The following is an 11337-nucleotide window of genomic DNA, read 5'->3' as shown; positions in this document are numbered from 1 at the left end:
GAGATAGAAAGTCCTCTGAGGCAGTTTGGATCTGGTGCCTTGCTCATCGGCTCCTCCGCGGGGCCGGATGTGGTGAAGAACCAGACCCTGCAGTCTAACACTGTTCTCTTTAACGGCCGGGCCACCCTGTTCCTCAGCCCCGTTAAAAGGACTTGTGAGTGTCTCGGGTCAGACCCCAGGTTGGGAAGCACTTTGCCAAAAACAGACCTTCACTTTCACACAATGCAACGGTCTTAATCAAGCCGTGTGAAGGCTGCAGGGGGCCCCTGGTCTGTGTCGGGGCCCGTGTGCGGGGACGCTAATGGGCGGAGACCTGTTTGTGTGCCTTTTTTTAAATCCTCCCAGGTCCCCGCTGTGATGCGTACTGCAGGAGGAGGCTGGGGGCGCACACACGCTGCAGCGCCACACACACACACACATCATTTCCAGTGGAGATTGGCACAGAGACGCAGCGCCACGAACACTCCGGTATGTCTGTTCGGTACGGACTGCTGAAACTTCTGCGCAGAGAGGCGGATAGACTCATCTAGCTCGTCCCAGATAGTGGATTATATTCACGCTTTCTTTTCTTTTTTTCCTCCTCCTCCTCCTCCTCCTCCTCTGGTTTCGTGTTACAAAGCCTTGGGAGGGAGTTGCGCGGAGAGCCAGTTCCTCTGTGTAGAAACTGAATGACAGGATCATATGGCTTGATTTGCCTTATAGTCCAACCACATAAAATAGAGGAAATAAGAAAAAGAGGAGAGAAACCGCGGGTGAATTCATCTGAAATTGATGATGAGGATGTGGAATAATCTGTAACTCAAATTCAGAAACAAATCCGAGATAACGGAGAAAGAAGAGAGGGGGAGAAAAGGATACTGGATCTGTCGTCAGAGAAAGACGGAGAGGAAAGCGCAGGACGCATCGCCTGTAAACATCACCATCACCGTAATAAGAAGGTAAGTTTGGAGCCCTTATTTGTCGTAATGGTGGTCGGCTGGATTAAAAGTAGATGAAGGAAGCAGAGGTAGAAGACATCCACATCCGGAGTCTCCGGATCTCCAACTGTTGCCCCCTTTTCTTGGAAATAGGACGCCGTCACACACACAATGCGTTGTGTAAACGGGGCATTTCGGTGCTGCAGGTTGCCTTTTGGGGGCTCGATGTGATGCAACTTTATCTCCATTTCGCGCAGTGTAAACACAGCGCACTGCGGGCAGGAGCTGCTGGAAGGGAATCAACTCCGGGGTTTCTCTGTAGTCTGTATATCTACAGTGTACCGCTCCACAATCACAGCCCAGTAATGAAACTATAACGTGCAATATCACACTTGTGATGTGCTGGAGCATGCCATACTTATATCTACTGTATGCACCACGTCAAGGGGAGAATCAGTTCATATGTGACTGTGCCTGTAGTGTTTCTGTCTGGAGCGTCTGGCGTCCCTATAGTGAACTTTTAGGAACCTTGCTTAGCTTCATTGTGTTTTTCCTCTTCTATGGCATCAATATAATACTCCATTAATACTCCTAACTTACTTTGTGACTTGTGTTGGCCGCCTGAAGAGGTAGTTAACAGAGATGTTGTATTCTGTGCTCACAGAGATGCATGGTTTAGAGTTCCACAGCATCTTACTGAAGACAAATATCCAGCTTTGAATAGCTCATTTCATCACACAGTAGTTATCGCAGTTATATATGACAGAACTGCTGCTTCTATTTCCCGCTTGCTCGGCTGACACTCTGAAATGAAGCTCTTACGGTGACAATAATCCACTGAATTGAGATATTACTTGAGAGTACTTTCTCCTGATTCCCCTTCTGAGTCTCCGTCTGCCTTAATGAAGAAAGTATTTGCTTCAGTTGACTGATTAATGTAATTACTGAGGAGGAGGGCCGGCGTCCATGCTGGACAGTGAGCAAGGATTTGTGTAAAAAGGTGGTGGTTCAGGAGGAGGAGGAGGAGGAGGAGTGGGGGGGGGGGGGGGGGGGGGGTCTGCCTGCTTTTCCTTGTCTTTTTTTTTTTACAAGCTGGATGGTGCCAGTGCCAGTTAACTCACAGACAGTGCAGGGGGAGAACAGCCCTGCAAAATAAAGACAGTTAGCTTTGTGGGAGAAATGAGTGGAGTCATTGCCACGTGGGATGAGGATGACTTTATGTCAGTGTTACTGTGCTTCATCATCCACTCATAAAGTGTCCCCCCATGAAGCCGGCAGTGCGGATCGCTCGGTCTGTTTGTGTATGTCACTTACAAAGATTAATAAAAGTAATTCACTGGTAGTATTCAGCGTTAGCATTGAGCCCGAGTTGACATTTGCAGTATAGAGAGATGTAGCGGAGGATAATCCCACCGACATTCCCCTGACTCACCTTTAAATGTGTACGATGGAGTTCACAGACCTTTAAGATTGGACATAAGCCTTCGTATAAATACGCAGAGAAGATTATACAAGAACGATACTCTAATTCTGTTGTTGAAGCATTCCTCCTGACAGCTGCATTACTCCCAGTCCGAAAACAATCCAGTTTTATCCAGGGCAGTTGCAACAAAGACACACACTCACACACACACACGCACACACACACACACACACACACACACACACACACACACACACACACACACACACACACACACACTGCAGCCCTCTGGCCCCACATGTTAATGCCTCCATTGAGAGAGCCACAGGACTCCTGCCGACTCGATGTCTTCATTGTCGGACAGACAATGGACCTCACATCCTGACGGCAGGCCTCTTTCCCATCTTCCCTCACACACTCCTCATGCTCCTCACACACACATAAACACACTGACACACACACACAATTAACCGGCACGCAGACAAAGGGCCGCATGCCACATACATGCAAGCAAACAGGCATGCTGTTACAGTTGGGTTCAGCATACACGTGTGCAGCTTCACTTCATGTTTTGTTTAGGTCTTTGAGTACAAGTTAGACGCATGTGGAATATCTTTAAACTGTTAGCATGTGTGTGTATGTGTGTCCCCTTTGGGTGGTGTGTTGGACATGTGTTCCTGCTGCCGTCCACTTCACTACAAGGCTGCAACAAATGATTACTTTCAGAAAAGATATTTTCTCCATTGAGTGATTTTTTATCCACAAAATGTCCGAATATAAAGAAAAATGCCCGTCAGCGTTTCCACGAGCCCAAGATGAAGCCTTCAGATGGTTCCTTTTGTCAGACACAGTCTCTACCCAAGGATAGTTTGTTTAATAAGCGATTCAAACAATGAATCACTTATCAAAATATTTTATACTTCAGTATCTGCATCAGTCTGTGCGTTGGCTCATCTTTGTGCACATGTGTGACATAAACTGTGTTTTGACACCAAAGGGCCAACATTGCATCATAGCTGTTACATTGTCACTGTGCCAGATGTCCCCTGTCTGCCCTGTGTGTGTGTATGTGTGTGTTTGATTGTCATCTCTGTGTCACATGCGTCACATCAATGCAACGGATACTGTAGCCCACATGGTGAGCAGCTGAATGCACAGTGAACTCCCGTGATAACGCCATGATTTCTGATATTTATGTAACACAAAAGCTTTGCATACAGGAGCACACACACACACGGACCCTTCAGTCTGTGTGTCATGCTGCCTATGGTGTTGTGGGAGTGTATGGATTTGAATTAGCTAACTATAATGTATTTCTGATGGTGGGAGAAGATATGTTTTCATATCCTCCTCTGAGCAACATGTTGATGTGCCAGCTTCCCACAGTTTCTTTTTCACTCCACCAACGATTTAATTCCTTCTCAATCCTTTCTTTCCTTTAAACTCTCGTTCTGAAGCAGATTTGCTTTTGTTTTTGCTGCTCTGTGTTTCCTGCTGAGTTGAAGGGAGTTCACATCTCAGGCTCTGCCCTCTCTGTTCTGATGCTGCACGAGCAGAATCACCCAGTATGTGTGTGTGTGTGTGTGTGTGTGTGTGTATGTGTGTGTGTGTGTGTGTGTGTGTGTGTGTGTGTGTGTGTGTGTTTAAATCAAATGTGTGTGTGTGTCAAACAGAGATATGGTTCATGGCAGGCCAGATGCAAGGTCTGGAGAGCAGAAGCAGATGGGTCGTGTGTGCGTGTGCGTGTGCGTGTGCGTGCGTGTGCGTGTGCGTGTGTGTGTGCGTGTGCGTGTGCGTGTGTGTGTGCGTGTGTGTGTGTGTGTGTGTGCTGGAGGGGAACAGAGGGAGGCGGAGCTGGGCTGGACAGGCTGATGTTTAGAGAAGAAGGAAGGGAAGAGGCTTGTTTACAGGGCCGTGATGGTAAATGAAGCTTCGGGTCAAAGTAATGCAAAGCGTACATTTTGATGCTTTCTGTGCGTGTGTGACTGCATCATTAGTACATTATCAAGGACCCTCTTAGCTATAGAGACACAGTAATGTGTGTATGAGTGTTGGGAGGTGTGATATGTGCGCAGCTTTGGACTAGAAAAGGTGTGCCTGGAACGTGAAGCCTGGCTCCCTGAACACACCAACATTAAGGATTTTTATACATTTGCATGTAATTGGCACATTGATCATTTTGTGTCTCGTGTAATTACCATAATCATGAATTAAAAACATAAACCTCCTTGTAATTCCTCTAACGAGGATGTTGCTTCTTGTCCTTCCTCCCAGCCTCCTGTGATGTGCCCACATTTCTCTTTGCCTTTCCTGCAGAGGAGAAATGTGTCGGAAGGTTTTTTTCCTTTGTTTCATTGACCTTTCTCCCCTCCCACCATCTGCTATATACAGAAAAAGTGTGACCTTTTCTAAGAGAAGAGCGCCATGTACTTCTTCTGTGCTCTAAAGCAATCTTTCTTTGTGCTGTAAATCAGTCCGGGAGGAAATCTGCGGTGGCCAAGATACAGGTAGCTCCGCAGCATCGCATCGTCTAGGGCAGGGGGGGTCAAACTCATGTTAGTTCAGGGGCCACATGCAGCACAATCTGATCTCAAGTGGGCCGGACCAGTAACCTCACAGCATGATAACCTGTACACAACAACTACAAATGTTTCCCTTCAGTTTTAGTGCAAGAAAGTTCATTCTGAAAATATTCAAACTTAATGAACTATCTTTTTACTAAACATTATGAACAACTTGACATTTCTTAAGAAACAAAGGAGCAACTTGAACAATATTATCAGTTCATCATTTCCACATGTGTGTTACAACGTACAGATCAGTGTGTCTACAAAGGCACAACACATTTAGTCACAGGTATCTGGAACAGGATTTTACTTTATGATCAAAACAACTCATTTTTACACTTTGCAAAGTCGTCCCGCGGGCCGGATTTGGACCCCCGGGCCGCATGTTTGACACGCACCGTGAATTAGAACTCACAAGCAAAATAGAGAAACGCTGTGAGTACAAAACGCAAAGAAATGAGTGACAGTGAAGTTTCTGGGGGGAAACTTAAAACTGTTCAACGCGCCCGACTGGCTGAAGTGCACCAACCTTGTTCGCTGCACACCGAGCGTCACCCTTTTGATAATTCCTTGCACGTTATTCATCAGTTTTTAATGTATGTTGTATTTATAATTACAGGAATTGTGTATGACGGTAATTATGCAAAAGGCAAATAAAAGGAACGTCTGTTAAAAGGATTTGAAATGTCAGTGCTAATTAAAGCTCACAATGAGAAATGTTTCTCCCGTGATGTAGTGCTGTCAGTAGCACCTCCATGTTCTTTGTGCACTGTGGGACATTGTGTCAGCAGCTCACTCAGAAATCATTATTACGCATAACACACTTTATGTTGTCACATGGAAGAATGACAATGACGTTGACGCCAGTCTTTCTGTACGCATTGGTCGTTTCTTTATTCTTACTTTATATTTATGTGCAGCACTTTTCCTAAACCTGATACATGTGGATAGTCAAAGTGAGTTTGGTGATGTTTCTGCACTCGCTCATGTCTTCTCTATTTGCAGAGCCTTGAGCTCTTCCCGCTCCTCCTGGCTCATTTGTTTACAGAAATGTTTCTAATGTCTGAAAGTTGATGCAGCCATCATTTATTGATGGTAAAATGCTACAGAAGGCACTTCTAATATAGATCTCACACACACACACACATACACACACACACACACACACACACACACACACACACACACACACACACACACACACACACACACACACACACACACTGCAGCCTCCTGTCAGTGGCTTTAAGGCCGTTGAGAAGTTCCAGGCAGTGAAGATGGATCTTGAGGGTTTTGGCAGCGGCTGTGATTGCAGTTGTTCCGAGACGAGAGGCTTTTGCTCCTATGCAACTTAGCCCCTTCCCTTTGAGCTTCTCTCTCTCATCCTCTGTCTCTCTCACCCACGTACGCACATATCTGCTCTCCCTCTTCCTCTCGCTCTCCTTTCGGCTCAATTCGAGAAGCATAATGAGGTCATTTTTGCATTGCCAAAGTGTAAGCACTACACTTATATAGCTCAACTTTAATTGAACAGACAAGTGCATATTCAGCCCATTGTGAATGAAAACTATGCTGGGATGCAAGAGACTCGTATAATCCTTTGTGTGCGGCTCTGATAGTAGTGCCAGCACCCTGAATGCATCGGAAGCAGCACCTGACGGATCCGTCTCTCTGTCTCTCAGATCAATTCAGTGAAATGAAGTCATATTGTCAAAAATTAACATTATTGCCAACAAAAGCAATACTCTCAGAATATAGAGCACAAGGCAATAATACATATTTGTCACCCGCTATGAATGATGCAGCCCCCCCCTTTGGGCCAATCAATAAATAAATAAGCCCTGAGGGAGCAAAAATGTTTCCAGGAAAGTCAGGCTGGTGGAAAATCCAATATGGTGCATACTGACGTTCCTGTGGGCTGTGGAGCAAGTACAGCTGGATGCACCAACTCTGTTCCCTCTTGCAACGTGGAAGTCGTGTTTATCAAAGTGTTTATTCGGACTTCAGAATGCAGTGGTGACAGACATCAGACACATCTGATCACTGTTGTCTGAAACAAAGGAACAGAGTAGCCCACAGCTCCCCACCCTGACATGAAGGTGGGGGCTTTTCTTCTGCACAACAAACTGTCTATCTGCCGTACTGTGACTCTGGAGGTCCTCAGAAGGCGCCTGGTGGAGCGACTCTGGGAGGCTCGTGTCCTCTGCATTATTCATGAGCCGTAGGGTGGAGGTGGAGGAGAGGCTGACCCGCTTGTTTGTTACCAGCTGACCACTGTTGGCCATCTGCTGCCCGCCAGAGTCTCTCTCTCTCTCTCTGGAGGTAGGGCAGGAAAGCGAGAGAGAGAGGAGCGAGAGAAGAGAGGAGCGGGAGGGAGAGAGACGAAAGGGGGGAGAGAGAGAGAGAGGGGAGAAGAGAAATAATAGAGACGAGCAGATAGAGAGATAGAGAGATGGGAGGAAAGAGATAGGATCTATAGAGTACAATAGGGATAAGAGGAGTATGGGATATGATGAGAGAGAGGATGGAGAGAGTGAAAATCAGCGATCTCTCTAAACTATCTCATCTATCTATCTATCTCTCTCTATCTATCTCTCTCTCTCTATATCTATTCTTCTCTGTCTCTCTCTATTCCCTTCTACTCTCTCTCTCTCTCTCTCTATGTCTCCCTGCTTCTTGTCTCTCTCTGTCTCTCTCTCTCTCTCTCTCTCTCTCTTTCTGTCTCTCTCTCTCTCCCTCTCTCTCTGTCTCTCTCTCTCTCCTCTCTCTCTCCCTCTCTCTCTCCTCTCTGTATGCATCCGTCAATAACTGGGTTTCCATCCAAGTTTTATTATAAAATAGGACACAGAGTTAGAGAGGTTAAATGGATTTTTTGCTTACTTGTGATCGAAGGAGATTCAGTAAAGACACAATCATTAAAAGTGATGACAACTCAGTATATCAATAAATATGAATACAGTAGATTTGACAGTGATCGATTGCGAAGGTTCTGTTGTATTATCATAGTTATTGAAGGAATAGTTGTGAAGTGAGTGAGGAGGAAACATGTTGCTAAGCTAACCGGCTACATATATACTCAGAGTCCATCTTCTCGTCTGGCTCTCGACACAAAAGCGAATTTGCGTATTTCCCAGAATGTTGAACTATTCCTTTAATGAGCAAAATAATTTCCTCCTTCTAAATCTTTAAAGTTTTATGTTACAGCATCGACATACATCCATCCATTTACAGTGTCTTCGGCCGTGCAATGTGTCGTTTTCCTTCTTCTATCTGAGTCAAACACAGACTCAGGGAGAGAAATTTGGTACTTGTCCAATAATTTCCTCTCCAGATAGCAGCTGGACTTATCTTTCCTGTTTCTGCCCATCCCTGGACGTGGTTAAAGTTGTAAATCTGGATTGGGAAGAGATGTTTATATGCTCGGCCAAAACCTTGTCAGTGAGCCAACTGTGTTTCGGGGGCACCGTGTAAGGTATTCCGTATGTTTTCTGAGGCCCCCGACGCGCCTGTTCGTCGGCTGCTTGTTGTTTTGTTTGTCCCGACTCAGCAGATGTTTTCTGGCTGCACTGTGTTCTGTGTACAGAGGACCGCTGGAACCGTTCTCTTTTATGTTATTCTGGTTTTGGTGACACGTCAAAGCTGTTTGGACCGAATGTGAATGCAGAGTTTCCTATTGTTTACTGTCAGTGGCAACATCTGTGTGTGTGTGTGTACTTTGCATAAAGTATAAGCATATTCAGCTCTTGCTTCTTCCTGTTTTCTTTTTGCATTGTGTCCTGGGTAGTATGTAAATGTGTTTAAGCTAGCATCAAAAGATAACAGTAAACAATAGCGGATACTGGATATCTGAGATTGTGTGTGTGTGAATAATGATGCAGATGCAGTGGGCAGTAGGGTGTGTGTAGAGGGAAGTAGGCCCCTAGCCTCCTGTTCCCCGTGCTAACCAGAGCATGGTAGTTTGTTTTTCTGACAGCCTTTTTTTGGCATTGTTCTGGTCCGATAGAGCTCGCCCTCCCTACCGTGGGACTGGCCGTTAGTGGGCAGGAAGTGCCGGGAGCGCGCAGCTTGAGCACACACACACATGCTTACGTACTGTATGCAGACTCCAGCACACACAGTCCTTCCAAAGCTATTGCCCCACACTCACACATAAAGTTTAGAGAGGACAATAAAAAGTTGCCCTGCGGCTCGCAGGCTGGTAAGCTGCAGCTTATCCAGGAAGGAGCTGCAGCCGGGCTAATGGCCTCTCTACAGGGTAGGCACTACAGAGGGGCCCGGGCAGGCTTATCGGCAACAGGAGGGCCCCTACATGGCTGCTCTCTTAGAGCTCAGAGTGGGAGTAGCTTAGCTTTTTTGTAGCTGTTGGGAGACTGAGAGCTACCTCTGCTGATGTCGTGCCATGTTTGTGTAGTTTGATCTCGGCCTGTAGGAAAATCAAAGTTAGTTGTCAGCCCCCTCTAAATGAAAACATAGGTGTTTACTCAGTGCAGTACCTCTAATTGGAAATTCAAAGTTAATTTAGCGTTGCTCTTACTAATGGAAACTCGGCCCATCAAGTCTTAGGTAGTCTGTGCTATCCACAAGAATCAATGTTAGACCAGTGTTATTTTACTACCAAGCAAGCGCTACCATGGGGCCCGTTTGGCAAGTGTGAAGAGGATGGTGGACAAAGTGTGAAATACTGTTTCATTGCAGATGTCTAAGTAAAGAGTCGGCATGATTTATAGAAAGTGATTGAAAATGTGATGAAGAGGAGTGATGAGGAGCTAACCTGTCACTGCGTCCTCGTACGAAGGACTTCAAGCCTTCTTTTGCCTTGAATGAAACGAACATACACACCGAACCTGCTGTTTGTTTCTGTTGACGATGCCCCCTGCCCACCTCCTCGTCTGCTTTGCATATTGCCCACGACAGAAGTGATGAGATCGTGCAGACAACATGGACACCATGCAGTATATGCGAAGACTAACTGGTGGCTTTGATCCTGATATGGACAGCATCGTATAAAGCGACTGCACTAATGGCTTTATCACACACAACCTACCTTCACAGTTGGAGCGGCCCGATACAACCAGAGCCTTCGACTGAGCAGATCCACAGGAGTAGGTCGGGGTTAACCCTTTAATACCCAATTATCTTTCGGTGTTTGGCTTAAACTGCAGCTAACAGTATATTTCTGATCGTTAGATCCTCGCAATGACCAAAATAACCTAAAAACAACAGTGTACGTTATCTAAACAAATATTATATGATCCTTTAACTTGTAGTTACTTGTAGCAGTCTGAAAAGGTTCTACGTTGCGTCCGCCTTCCACAGGTCGTGCAATTGGCTGCTGTGTCTTGCGTGGTTGCACTTGCTTGATGTTTGGCTCTGTTAGCAAAGTTGTCGACTTGCTAGTTTTTGATTATTTATATATAATGTTAGCATAACAAATGCATGTGTAACGTTACAGCTGTCTATGTCAGCAGTGTGTAAGTGCACTCTGAAACTGTAGGGGGGCTAAATTGCAAAGATATCAGATTCATTATGTTGCATTAAGTGCTTCAATGGAACCACAACAATTTTGGGAGTCAGGAGCCAGTTACAGTCAAAGTAGCTCGGGAGCCTACGCATATATATATATATATATACACGCAGTACATACATTTTTGTGGTGTCAGGGTGGTGATGTCATCAGGTGAAATCCAACGCTGTACTATAACTATAAATACAAGTGGTATCTGCAGTGGGACCCGCGTTAACCCCTTGCCCCAGGGTTGAATCCAGCTTCATCAATTCACTTTCTCTCTGATCCTGCACACTTTCATCAAAACATCACCGCTAGCTTAGCACAATGCTTGATTATTAGTGCTAGCTCTGGTAAGCACCTATGGGCCTCACCTTGAGTCTCCTTTAATCCCAGCTGTATCAGCAGCTGCAGCTATAATAGTCCTGTTATTGAGGTGTTGGTCTGGCTTGTGTGCTGGGGAGGGGGGGGGGGCCGCGTGAGAGAGTCTGTTTTTGCCCCCTCACCCACCCCTATCCTGCTCCAGACTCACCTTTGACCCCGGGCTAGCTGCACCCCCCCCCCCCCCCTCCCCCCCTCTCCTGCTGCTCTTTTCCAGTCCACTGCTCTCTGCATGATGTCTGCAGAGAGCAGTCCAAAGAGAAGAAGAAGAAAGCAAGATGCTCAATGGGATGATGCCACAGTAATAAGGCAGAAACGAGATAAAAGAGGAGAAAGACAGAGATTGGGAAGAATAGAAGGGCTGGCGGGAGAGAGAACATAAGAGAAAAGTATACGGGTTGCCAGGTTTGTTCCTCTCCTGGAGAGAGACAGAGATTGAAAAGAAGCCAGCCTGCCCAGACAACAGCCCTGAGAAGCCCAGATAAGAGCCGACCAGCAGTCAACAATTACACCATCAATTTCCAACCTGGCTTTCACCTTCTT

At 46.0% G+C, this 11337-nt stretch overlaps 1 protein-coding gene across 4 annotated transcripts in view; it reads left to right on the top strand.

Moving 5' to 3' along the window:
- Nucleotides 1–633: 633 nt before the first annotated feature.
- sema4c (sema domain, immunoglobulin domain (Ig), transmembrane domain (TM) and short cytoplasmic domain, (semaphorin) 4C) overlaps nt 634–11337 on the top strand; it is an 85987-nt gene continuing 75283 nt past the window's right edge. For all 4 annotated transcript variants that reach the window (XM_029439767.1, XM_029439769.1, XM_029439765.1 and 1 more), the window contains exon 1: nt 634–938. The gene's annotated coding sequence lies outside the window, so the exon portion shown is untranslated. The remainder of the gene's footprint in view (nt 939–11337) is intronic.

This window comes from Cottoperca gobio, chromosome 9 (assembly GCF_900634415.1).
Source record: "Cottoperca gobio chromosome 9, fCotGob3.1, whole genome shotgun sequence".
NCBI lineage: Eukaryota > Metazoa > Chordata > Actinopteri > Perciformes > Bovichtidae > Cottoperca > Cottoperca gobio.
This window is presented reverse-complemented; position numbering and strand designations above follow the sequence as displayed.